The sequence below is a fragment of the Bidens hawaiensis genome, unplaced genomic scaffold (assembly GCF_021521415.1).
Source record: "Bidens hawaiensis isolate Kalapana, Puna unplaced genomic scaffold, B.hawaiensis_p1.1 tig00000760_1, whole genome shotgun sequence".
Classification (NCBI taxonomy): Eukaryota; Viridiplantae; Streptophyta; class Magnoliopsida; order Asterales; family Asteraceae; genus Bidens; species Bidens hawaiensis.
Window position 1 is genome coordinate 2,994,298 of NW_027491043.1, and position 12,337 is coordinate 3,006,634.

The 12,337-nt window shown below is 41.8% G+C and overlaps 1 pseudogene; it reads right to left on the reverse strand.

Annotated features, from left to right (window-relative positions):
• Positions 1–4,065: 4,065 nt before the first annotated feature.
• Positions 4,066–5,014, reverse strand: LOC143533421 (putative carboxylesterase 18 pseudogene; annotated as a pseudogene).
• Between the last annotated feature and the right edge of the window lie 7,323 nt (positions 5,015–12,337).

Genomic DNA, 12,337 nt, shown 5'->3' on the forward strand with positions numbered 1-12,337 from the left:
GAGTCATAGGTTTCCCATGAAAAGGGACGAGTTTTTACGGATTACGAGAGCACAACCACAAGAGCGAATATTCCTCTTATGCTACCTCGTACCGCCGCCGTCACGAAACTCTAGACATTCCATGCAACATTAAATCACTGTTCATTAAACGATATATCAATATAGTAAATCTTTATCTACTGCTTTTATTGACATTACTAAATATTTATTGTCAATTAAATCTTCGTTCCCAATATTTGAATATACTGATTCCGCCGGTATATTCAAGTGGCCTTTGGGTTATTAGATCTAGTGTGATCTTGTCAACCTCTATAGGTTTTGCGCTAGGTCCGGTCCTAACAAGTGGTATCAGAGCTGTGTAAGCTTGCTGAAGGCCACAAGACAGAAGGTTGAGTATCAAAGTTTGAAGCTTTAAAGGCTTTTGTGCGTGACTGAGTTCAGATCTAAAGAGAAGTCAAGCCATGGATGAACAAGAAGTGTCGACTAATAAGATCCCGAGACTAGTCGGTCAAGAGAACTACATCAAATGGAAAGTGTTGTTTGAGGCTGCTGTTAATTACAATGATACAAACTATGGAACTCCATTAAAGATGGACCCTATGTTCCTTCTCTTACCCAAATAACAATGCTAATGTGGAAAGGCAGATGATAAAAAGGGAGGACAAAGCCATGTCCATGCTGAAGTTAGGACTTTCATGGGAGATTTTCACCGATGTGAATCATCACACTAATGCAAAAGCGATGTATGATGCAGTTGTAGAAATGTTTGAGGGAATGTCGAGTTAAGGGATATTAAGAAGGATCGATTTAAACAACAACTTGACAGGTTCAAATTCAAGGATGGTGAGAGATTGAAGTCTGTACTGCAAAGATTCATGGCTATAGTGAATGAAATCAGAACCACAGATCTACAGATCTCTGATTATAATTTAAACAAGAAACTACTCACATCCTTATCTGGTGAATGGTACACAGCAAGCAAATTCATCAAAGAGAAGGCAAATTTTCCTAACTTTAAGTTTGATGATGTGATTTCATTTCTGCAGGCTGCAGAGCATGAAACGATTGAAAATCACATGTTGAAGGAGGAGAAACCCAGGTCTCCAGTGACTAATGCACTCGGTTAAAAAATCAACGAATGGTTTGGTTCGAATGGAAGTTGCTCGACTCGAATGGAATGGAATGAAATGGTGGAGTGGAGTGGAATGGAATGGTTGAGTGGAATGGAATGACTTGAAACAAAATTTCCAACCGAATTGAACCAAAAAATTTCAGTAGGCTCCAAGAGATCTTTTCGCTAACCAAGAACTTACAAGTACACCCAAACACTGAAATTTCACAAACTTTTCACAACCAAAACCAAAGAAACTGGAACTTTCTTTTGTGAACCCACAACTCACTTTTTCACACAAACCACACGTCTCAAACACTCAAAAAATATCAAGACTCAAGCTTGTGACCCAAAAATTACAACTAGTAGAGCCGAAAGTTCTGATACGTAGATCCCGAAACCACAATGAACAGCTTTGTTCTTGATAAACGGTCGAGATGGGTGGGGTGAAATCATACGATCGAACTAAACAATATAACGATAATATAAATAGTGAACGACAGTGTAATCAGTTAAAAGAAGCAAGAACCGACCCCACCCAAATGGGTTAAGTGAACCTTTTATAGGGTTCCCATTTTTCCAAAGTTTACATCTTAACCGTACAAAATAAACGCATCGAGTGCGAAATAAATCGACTAAAAGCAAACTAGAACGACATACACAATCCTAAAAACAATATAGAATATTGGCGCTACACATAGCCTCAAACACACACACACACACATATATATATATGTATATATGTTTGTGCGTTTGTGTCTAGAACTCATTTGGCGTTCAAGCTTTTAATTCTAATAATCTTCATCCCTACTCAAACCATTGTATAGTAGTAACTACTTCATCTTGTCATTTACATTCTATATTAGAACTTTAAAGTAATCGCTTCATCTAAAGCATAGAGCCTACCAAAATTCTCTCATTGACCATGTATTCACACGCTACAATGCTCACATTAATCTGATAGCGGCAAAACAATTGATTCACATAATTAAGCAAACTCGTTAAAGTAATCCCACGGCCAAAGTTGTCGCTTAAACCCCAAAACTTAGATGAAAAATGTGTTATGCTATAACTATATCCTTGCGGTAACTATATATCTATGCGATACCTATACCGTCCGACACAATACATTGCATGAACTATATCAATTCAACTACTACCATGCATGTGATTACTTAATAACATGCGAAGACTTACTTCAGTTTTTGAGAAACCATAATTCAATTTGTTACGGGTGCTCGAACCGTTTAGTCTTGTAAATAAATTAGCATCGTTACTATATTCCACACACCTCGATTATCAATCCTTTGTGGTCCTATGCAAAACCGTTAATAAAGCTTTGTAGTCGACAAGTACCTTATACCGAACCGAACCAAACCAAACCAAACCTTGTGGTTGAGATTCGATGACGTTTGGAATTGACATAAACCTTTGATATAGTTAATCTTTGCCAAACATAATCCTTAATTCTTTACTAATGAGTTTGGATACAAGAAGGGTGTTTCTAGTTTTCCTCTGAGTTTCTCTTTCTACTCTTTCTCCATAGCTTGTAGAACCGTTTTTGTTCTAACAAAGGAGATGAGGTTGGGGTTGATTATTAGTAAAGTATTAGGATAGTTCCACATTACCCTCTTTAACTACCAAATCTCATTATTTTCTTTATATTTAATATAAATCAGTTGCCTCAATTAAATACTTAAAGTTTATCAAACGAAATCTCGGGATGTTACGGTTGCACACATTCATGTGATAATGATATGTAATATAAATATATACGTAAATCCTAAATATTGTCAATTATGTTAACCGGTTGTTTCAACAAATTTGTTGGAGTAAATAACTAAATGTGCCGTTTATATATTCGCATAACTGGATGGTTTTAGCCAAGAGTCAAAGCGGATCAAAGGTATTGCAAAATGTGTATAATCATACGGAGCTTATCTGGAATCTATCCAAAAGAAACATGCAAAAAACCAAATTTATGAGCTTTGAGTTGTTTGGGTGCTTAAAACCTAGTTTTCCAAGTGTTTTGAGTTATGCGAATTAAAAGCCGTCAAGTTGATTTATTGGAATATACGTTTTAATTTTTGAACATAGAAGTTAGAAATAATTACAACACATACATAAAATCAAATATATTCAATTTTCTTGTGATTTTAATATTTTTAAAATCAGAATAATAAATGAATTCGTTCTTAATTGTTTGTATTCAAGCTGGATTGTTCACACACACATATGAATGCCAAAAAACATAATAAAACAAAATAAAAAAACCAGCATGTAAATAATACTAATACAATGGACGATTAAAGAGCGTTTATAATTCAGTTACGTACAATATACATTAACTCAAATGCACAGAAGAAGAAGGTAAATATGATACTACATATTTACAAATATTTTAGCATAAAAGCTACTTGTGTTTATTTAAAAAATGAAAAGATAATCAAAGGAAATAACATACAAATGAATAAAAGTTCATAATATTATTAGTCTTTTCATTAACCCCATGTCAATGTAAATCTTCTAAACCTGAAAGCAAGCAATATACAAAGGATAATTGAGCATGTGAAATGAATATTATGAAATACATGAACAAATTAACAGAAACAAAATATTTAGTGTTTGGAGGCTTTTCGTCAATACCTTATTTAAGACCTGTTAATGAAGTCCTTCATATCTAACATAAGTTGATCGGATTCTGGCAACTCCGAGAAGAGAAAGAACTCATGAAATGTGTTTGGGTAGTCAATCAAGTACGCTTCCTTCCCGGACTTCTTGAGCCACTGGTAGTACCTTATATATCGGTCCCGGAGGGTATCAAACCCAGCCGCGACCACCATTGTCGCGGGAAAATCCATTTTGGATATGTCCACGGCATTGGGCCCGGTAACATTGATGATAGGATGGTCTCGGTTGAAGGGTTCACCTAGGGGCATGAACGCGTTCCAAAATCAATCGGTCCGCTTCATTGTCACGAGAGGTACTGATCCATCCATCCGTATTTCAGAATCTGTTCGCTCCTCCCCGCCGAGAAACGGTTGGATCGCCACTAGCCCAATTACCTACAAGCCATCATACTGTTCATCAGCAATCATGCGGGTGGTATTTGTTGTTGGATTTTAGATCACTCATTTCTTCTTAATTTCTTACAAAATACAACTTACGTGTGTACGATGCTTCAATTAGAAAGATACGAAGTTGTTGATTTTTCAAACTAGGAAATTAGATATGTTTATATACGGATAATAATGCATGAATCCAGTAGCATATGTATACATATATATAGTTAAGTCGTACCTGGAGTTGCTGGAATTTGACTTGGGAGGCTCTTAGAGTCACATGATGAGCTAGGTGTCCGCCAGCGCTATCACCGACGATAAAGCACCGTGAAATGCTGGCATTCTCCGGCAGCCATTTTGACCGGTTATCTTCATTGTCCAGAAATTTCAGCACATCAAACCCATCGTCATGTTGGGAAGGGTGTCGGTTCTCTGGTGCAAGACGGTAGTCGACAGAAACAACAATGGCACGCAATTCGTTCGCGAACTTGCGGCCCACATAGTCTAATATCGCCACATCCGGGGAGAGGAAAATATATCCACCGCCGTGAAAGTACACCATCACCGGGAGATCTTCTTCAGCGTATTGCGTGGGGACAAATACACGGAACCAGAGATTGCGAGTTGGATCCACCATGACATCGTGTGTCTTGACACCGTTGACGGGTATGGACAATGCCGGGATCTGAAAGTCCACGAGATTGAGAAGACCGCGGGGCACCGTGCCGTCATCCCGGAGAAGTGGGTCGATTGCAAGGTCTATTGCCGATAGTACAATTCGTGTTCTCAAGGGCAAGGATAGCTGAGATTTCGGAGTTTCCGCTGCTGCTGATGATTCCATAATTAATTGAAAGACTTTTGTGATCAGAGAGGTACGTATTCAAAATTCAGGTTGTGTGACAAATGCTAAACACATCAACTCTATTTATACTGCAAAATATGCGACGTTATATCACACCATCTTTGATTATTTCAATATTTCAGTCAAATGAAACCTTCACCTGCATGTTCACACCAAAAAGGTTGGTCATGGTCAGGGTCTAGTTGAATTAAAAAATTCATCTTCAGTCAATAACTAATGTCTATTACAACTTTTTAGTTTTGTCAAAAATAAAAGGCTCTATTCATGATTTTCCCCTTCGTTAACTTGTTTTACATTGAATGTTTGTCCGTCACTTTTTATTTCAGATAAGCCGTCACTTTTTTAAAAAACTTTCAACGTTTTAGTTTTACAAATGGCAAACATTTTGTACTAAATAAATGAAAATTAATATTGACAAATGTAGATGGGCAACTGTCACGAAAGAGGATGGTTGGAAACCATGGCCAAGTTGAATTATTTCTTTCAAATTAAATAAACTTTCACCAAATATTGTCTTCAGTAGTGTTTTTCAAATGACGATAATATATTTCAACTTGGCGCTCGGCTTTCAACTATGATGGGTTCTTTTAAATTAAACCTAGTATTCAACTTCTGATATATGTATAAGTGACAAATCACATTTTGGCAATTGCCAAGAAAGATAGGTCATAACTAGTTGCTTACAAAGCTCTTGTGCCAATAACTAATAATGCCGTTACGGTTATTAAATAATATAAAGGCTAGTTGGATTCCAATATTTAACAAATTGAGTTATTTTGTCCAATGTTAAATATAGGTAAAAATGTTAAATGTTCTTGTATTCCCTTAATTTTCAATTCATATGTAAAAATATCATGCTGATTTAGTCGCTAATTTAGGTAATTTTATGAGAAGGAAGATTCATTTTTGTGACCCATTTGCGGTTTGTTATCGCTATTTTTATCTTAAGTAGGGTTCTTATTAGTTGAAGCAAAAGGCAAATGCTCTAATTAGATTTAACGAAGAAAGAAATATAATGATTGTCAAACATGGATATTATTGTATCAAATTTGAAAACGAAATTTATAATTGCTCGATTATTGAAGAGGTATGTACCCGCCTCAACACCGAGCGAGGCGGGTCAACCCACAAGATATAGACAAGAGTCTTGAAATCAAGATATTATGAAGGCACAAAGCCAAAACCTATGCGCATGGCGCATATCACATATGCTCACGCATATCACATATGCTCATGCATCACATGCTCAGGCATCACAACATGCTCAGGCATCACAATATGCTCAGGCATCACATATGCTCACGCATATCACATATGCTCAGGCATCACATATGCTCACGCACATCACATCTGCGCGTGGCGCATCCGCGCGCGGCGCATATCACATGCTCGTGCATATCACATTTGCGCATGAAACATCTGCGCGTGAGAATAAAGAGAAGACCTAGCGCATCCTCAGGATAGGCGCATATCACACATGCACATAATCAACATCGCCCTGATCCAAATCAGGATTAGGGCAACCTTGATTGTGCACGTCAGACAACCTTCCAGAAGGTATCTTTTTAAGGAATAAGAATATGCTGATGTTGACAGCTGCCAAATGAAAGGTGGACAACTCAGCATAACCCATGTGCTAACACGTGATTATAACCAATGAGAGAGCACCAGGTGTCCCAGAGGACACGTGGCGCAGAGCAATTGGAGGAGGCCAACAAGGCTGAGCCCAATCAGTGAAAACCCTAGCACTATAAATACAGCATCAACTCCACAAGGAGAGGGATTCAATGATATTCAATTACATTCAATCACAGACAGTTACAGTCAGTAACACAATCACCCAGAGTATTCAGCTATTAAGCAATATTCTCCAGATTTCCTTACTCTCATAACATTATTATCTTCTCCCACAAATACTTATTCTCATAACATTATTATCTTCTCCCATGTGCTAACACGTGATTATAACCAATGAGAGAGCACCAGGTGTCCCAGAGGACACGTGGCGCAGAGCAATTGGAGGAGGCCAACAAGGCTGAGCCCAATCAGTGAAAACCCTAGCACTATAAATACAGCATCAACTCCACAAGGAGAGGGATTCAATGATATTCAATTACATTCAATCACAGACAGTTACAGTCAGTAACACAATCACCCAGAGTATTCAGCTATTAAGCAATACTCTCCAGATTTCCTTACTCTCATAACATTATTATCTTCTCCCACAAATACTTATTCTCACACCGGAGGGTTACCACAAATACTTATTCTCACGTTTCTTCATTGGCGCCATCCACTGTTATAACGGCAATCAAATCTCATCAGATCTATATATATAAAAAAAAATCACCATGGTTTCGGGCGTTCGTAACGTTGATCAAGTTCTGGAGGATATTGAACGTGAGGATGTTAATGAGGGACAGCAGTTTCTGAGGGGGCCGAGTGATTCCACGCGCACCACCAGTAACCGTCCCTTCATCACAACTCCTCACGGCCAGACTGAAACTCCTCCAGACGATCTCACGTTACAAAATCTTGCCGGCGCGAAACAAAACGGACCAATGGGTCCAGAAGATGAAACAAATGATCCTAAAGAATGGCTCATCAACGAGCAGCGGCGTCTAATGGACAAGTACAATGAGATGGTCAAACAGAAAAAGCTAGCCGACTTAACACAAAGGCAAGCGTTTGATAAGCAAACTGTTCATGGAACAAAAAGGCCGCGCGCGCCGGAAGAAGTACATTCTGTTCACACTGCACACACTGAGTTCAGTGATGAAGAAGTTCACAGCATGAGGAAGACGCGAGATACTCATGCAGAGGCTCACAGCTCCGCGCGCCTGTGAACATGGCGCCTGGAGCCAGAGCCGATCTGGATCTGCACATACCGTACAGCCCACCAGTTAGAGGGCAAGTGGACGTAACCACACCATACAGACCAGCCATCTTGGTGAAACATTCAAAGTTCACTGAGCGCATCGCTAAGGCTCCCATCCAGCACAAAACCAAGATGCCAAGTGGTTTGGGCAAATATGACGGCACAACAGATCCAGACGATTTCTTGCAAGGTTTTTACAACACGGGAAACCTAGAGAGCTGGACGATGCCAACATGGTGTCACATGTTTGCTCGCTGCCTCACGGGCGCGGCGCGTGTATGGTTAGAGAGCTTGCCGACTGGGCAAATTTATGGGTTCGAGGAACTATTGAAAAAGTTCCAAGCCCACTTCGTACAGCAGCGCAGACACACGCGCGACCCTGATGACATCATGCACTGCGTGCGCAGGAATGATGAAACGATTGAAGACTACATCACTCGTTTCAATCAGGAGTCTCTGGCAATCGGAGGTATCATTGAGCAACTATTGCGCGTGGCCTTTATACAAGGCGCGCGCAGTGATCAACTCCGCCGAGCTCTCGTAAGCAGAGATGGCATGCCCACCACTTGGGCCAAACTAATGGAAGCATCGCGAGTCTTCGCGAGAAATGAAAAACAAATTGCCCAAGATAGGGCAAGAGAAAGAGCGCATCAAGCTGAGTCACCGCGCAGCAAAGAAAAAAGGGGCAAACAGAACTCTGTATGGTCCAGGTTGCAACCAACCAGTTTTTCTTCCGCAGAAAAGCAGGCGCAACCAAGCTCACCCCAGCCCCAAAAAGATGTTCGTAATCGCGGGGAGGGTGACAAGAGGGAAGGCGGTAGAGATCCTAACAGACCTCTGCCAAGAATATGGACTCCCCTCATTAAAACGCCTTCACAGGTGTTAAGCACTGAGAATGTCCAATTCAAAAGCCCCAAGCCACTACACTACAAGGGACCATCAGGCAGTGGCAAGTACTGCGAGTTTCACAAGTCCATAGGACACAACACTGATGCATGCTACCACTTGAAGGATGCAATTGAAAAGGATGTGAAATCAGGCAAGCTGGCTCACCTGGTAAAAAACTCAAGACCAGAAAATGAACAACCAGAAGGAGCCTCTGCCAGCAAAAAGTACAAAAGAATCTGTGTAGCCGAGGGAGGAAGGCAAGGGCAAACATCAAGAAAAAGAAGCGCGCAAATCCAAGGAGATTGGCGCGAGCAACAAGTAATCTTCCCAAGAATCAAGGGAGGCCCTTCAATTAGCAGTCCTCTGGTCATCACTACACACATTGCTCATTACGAAGTGTCAAAAGTCCTGGTGGACACTGGCAGCGAGTCAGACATCATGTATGAGCAATGTTTCAGGAAACTGGACCCGGCAGACCAAGCAAGGCTTGAAATTGTGAATGCACCAATCTCTGGTGTTTCAAATGAAATCATTCATCCCCTAGGTCAAATACAATTTGAGATAACTATGGGGGATGAGAAACACAAGCGAGCTGAAGTTGTTAACTTCTTGGTCTTGCCCACCACTTCTTGCCACAATATGATCTTGGGTAGGGGAACGATTGCCCAATTCAACGCCATACCGTCGCCAGCGCACGGCGCGTTGGGGTTCCCAACACCAACAGGTGTATCTTTTGTATACCGAGATCATTTGTGCGCAGTGATAAGTACTCCGCGGGAGGGGAGAATGAAAATTCCAATGGCAGAAAACGCGCCAGAGGAATGGATTCTCAACCCGAAATTCCCGGAGCAAAAAATCACAATTGGCGCTACGATATCAGACGACACGAGGTTGAGAATGAAAAGGTTGCTCACAACATATATGTCGGTCTTCGCGTGGCAACACCCTGATATGACTGGGGTTCCGCGAGACCTGGCACAACATTCTCTCAGCACGTTCAAGTCTGTAGAGCCAATTGCTCAAAAAAAGAGAGTCATGGGGGATGAGAAAGCGAGGGCCATGAATGAGCAAGTTGAGGATTTACTGCGCGCAAACATCATCCGCCCGATACAATACCAGACATGGGTAGCCAATCCTGTGATGGTAAAGAAAAGTAACGGGTCGTGGAGGATGTGCATTGACTTCAAAGACCTCAACAAAGCGTGCCCAAAAGATTGTTACCCCCTCCCAAACATCGACGCAAAGGTGGACTCCGTGGCGCCATTCAAGCTCAAATGTTTCCTGGATGCCTACAAAGGCTATCACCAGATTCAAATGGCACCACAAGATGAGGACAAGACCGCATTTAGAACCGACAAGGGTGTTTTTTGCTACACAAAAATGCCCTTTGGTTTGAAGAATGCGGGCGCCACCTACCAAAGACTTATGGATGCCGTTTTCAGTGAGCAAATCGGAAGAAACCTAGAAGTCTATGTGGATGATTTGGTGATCAAAAGCAGGGAGGAAAAACAGATGCTCAAAGACATCGAGGAAACCCTTGGGCGCCTAAAGGAAGTTAACATGAAGCTCAATCCGAGCAAATGCACTTTCGGCGTACAAGAGGGAAAATTTCTAGGTGTAATGGTCACCAAGGATGGTTTCAAGGTGAACCCAGAAAAGGTGGAGGCCATCCTTGACATGCCCTCGCCATCCACCATGAAAGAAGTCCAGAAGCTGAATGGTAGATTGGTTTCAATCAACAGGTTCCTAGCGAACCATGCAAGCAAATCTACCCCGTTTGTCAACACATTGAGGAATTGCTTAAAGAAAAGCCAATTCAAATGGACTCCTGAGGCCGAGCAAGCTTTCAGGGAGATAAAAGAATGTTTGATAAATCTGCCCGCGCTCACAGCTCCACTTCCTGGTGAAACTTTGACATTATACCTATCAGCAGGAGAGCGCGCCATCGGCGCAGTATTATTGGTGGATCGCAAGGGAATTCAAACGCCAATATACTATGTGAGTCGGGTGCTGACAGATCCTGAGACGCGCTACTCTATCATGGAAAAGTTAGTTTTGTCACTAACACACGCGTCGCGCAAGCTTCATAGATATTTCAATGGTCATCCCATTGAAGTTCTGACTGGTTACAACATCCAGCAAGTCTTGCGGCGTCCCGCGCTCTCAGGAATGCTGACAAAGTGGACGCTGGAATTAGGAGAGCACACGATCTCCTATAAGCCCCGTCCAGCAATAAAGGGACAAGTCTTGGCTGATTTCATTGAAGAAGTCCCCGAAGGAAAAATTGAAGAGGCTCAGCGCGAGGTAGACCCTCCGCGAGCCAATGATGAAGAAAATTTTTGGAGATTGTTCACTGACGGAGCTTCAAACAATGAAGGGTCCGGCGCAGGCCTCAAACTGGTGGATCCAGAGAATCATGAATATACTTACGCCATCAGGTTGGACTTCAAGAGCACCAACAATGAGGCTGAGTATGAAGCCCTGCTGGCTGGCCTGCGCATCGCGCATAATTCGGAGTTAAAAAGCTGGAGGCCATGTTGATTCATACTTGGTAGCAGCACAGGTCAATGGCCTTTATGATGCCAAGGAGAACACCATGCCTCTGTATCTAGAGCAGGCGAAAAAGCTCATCGAGCAATTTGACTGCTTCAGAATCATTCATATTCCGCGCAGTGAAAACAAATCTGCTAACGCGCTGAGTAAGATGGCATCAACCAGTTTTGATCACTTTGGCAAAGATGTCAGGGTAGAAGTAATGAGCAACCCGTCGGTGGTAGCGAAGTCTGTCCTTGTAACTCATACAACCCCTTCATCATGGATAACTCCAATAATGGAATTCTTGAAGGAGGGAAAGGTACCAGATGATCGCGCACAGGCGAGGAAGATAAGACACAAGTCGCAGAACTATGAACTCCTTGATGGCACATTATATCGACGCTCTTATCTTGGGCCGCTCATGAAATGCCTAGATGCTGAGGAAGCAAGTTATGTGATCAGAGAGATACACGAAGGAATCTGTGGAATACATGCTGGCCCGCGCATGGTGGTTGCCAAGGCAATGAGCGCAGGTTACTATTGGCCTGGCATGTACTTGGACGCTCTAAAAGAGATCCAAAAATGCAAAGCATGTCAGAGCTATGCGCCAAACACCATAAGGCCAAAGAACAACTTGATTCCGATGACCTCCGCATGGCCTTTCCACAAATGGGCAATCGACATTGTGGGTCCCCTACCGCAAGCGCCTGGGCGAGTAAAATTTTTGGTAGTGGCAGTAGATTATTTTACAAAATGGGTTGAAGCCAAGCCACTAGCAAAAATAACAGCCGAAGCGATGAAGCAGTTTATCTGGAGCCACATCATATGCCGTTTTGGCTTGCCCATGGAAATTGTGAGCGATAATGGCAAGCAATTCACTAACAAGAAGATATCCAGCTGGCTCAAGGAATTGCCATCAACCAAATTTTCACTTCAGTTTATCACCCTCAGGGGAATGGACAAGTGGAACGCGCGAACCAAAGCTTGTTAAATGGGCTGAA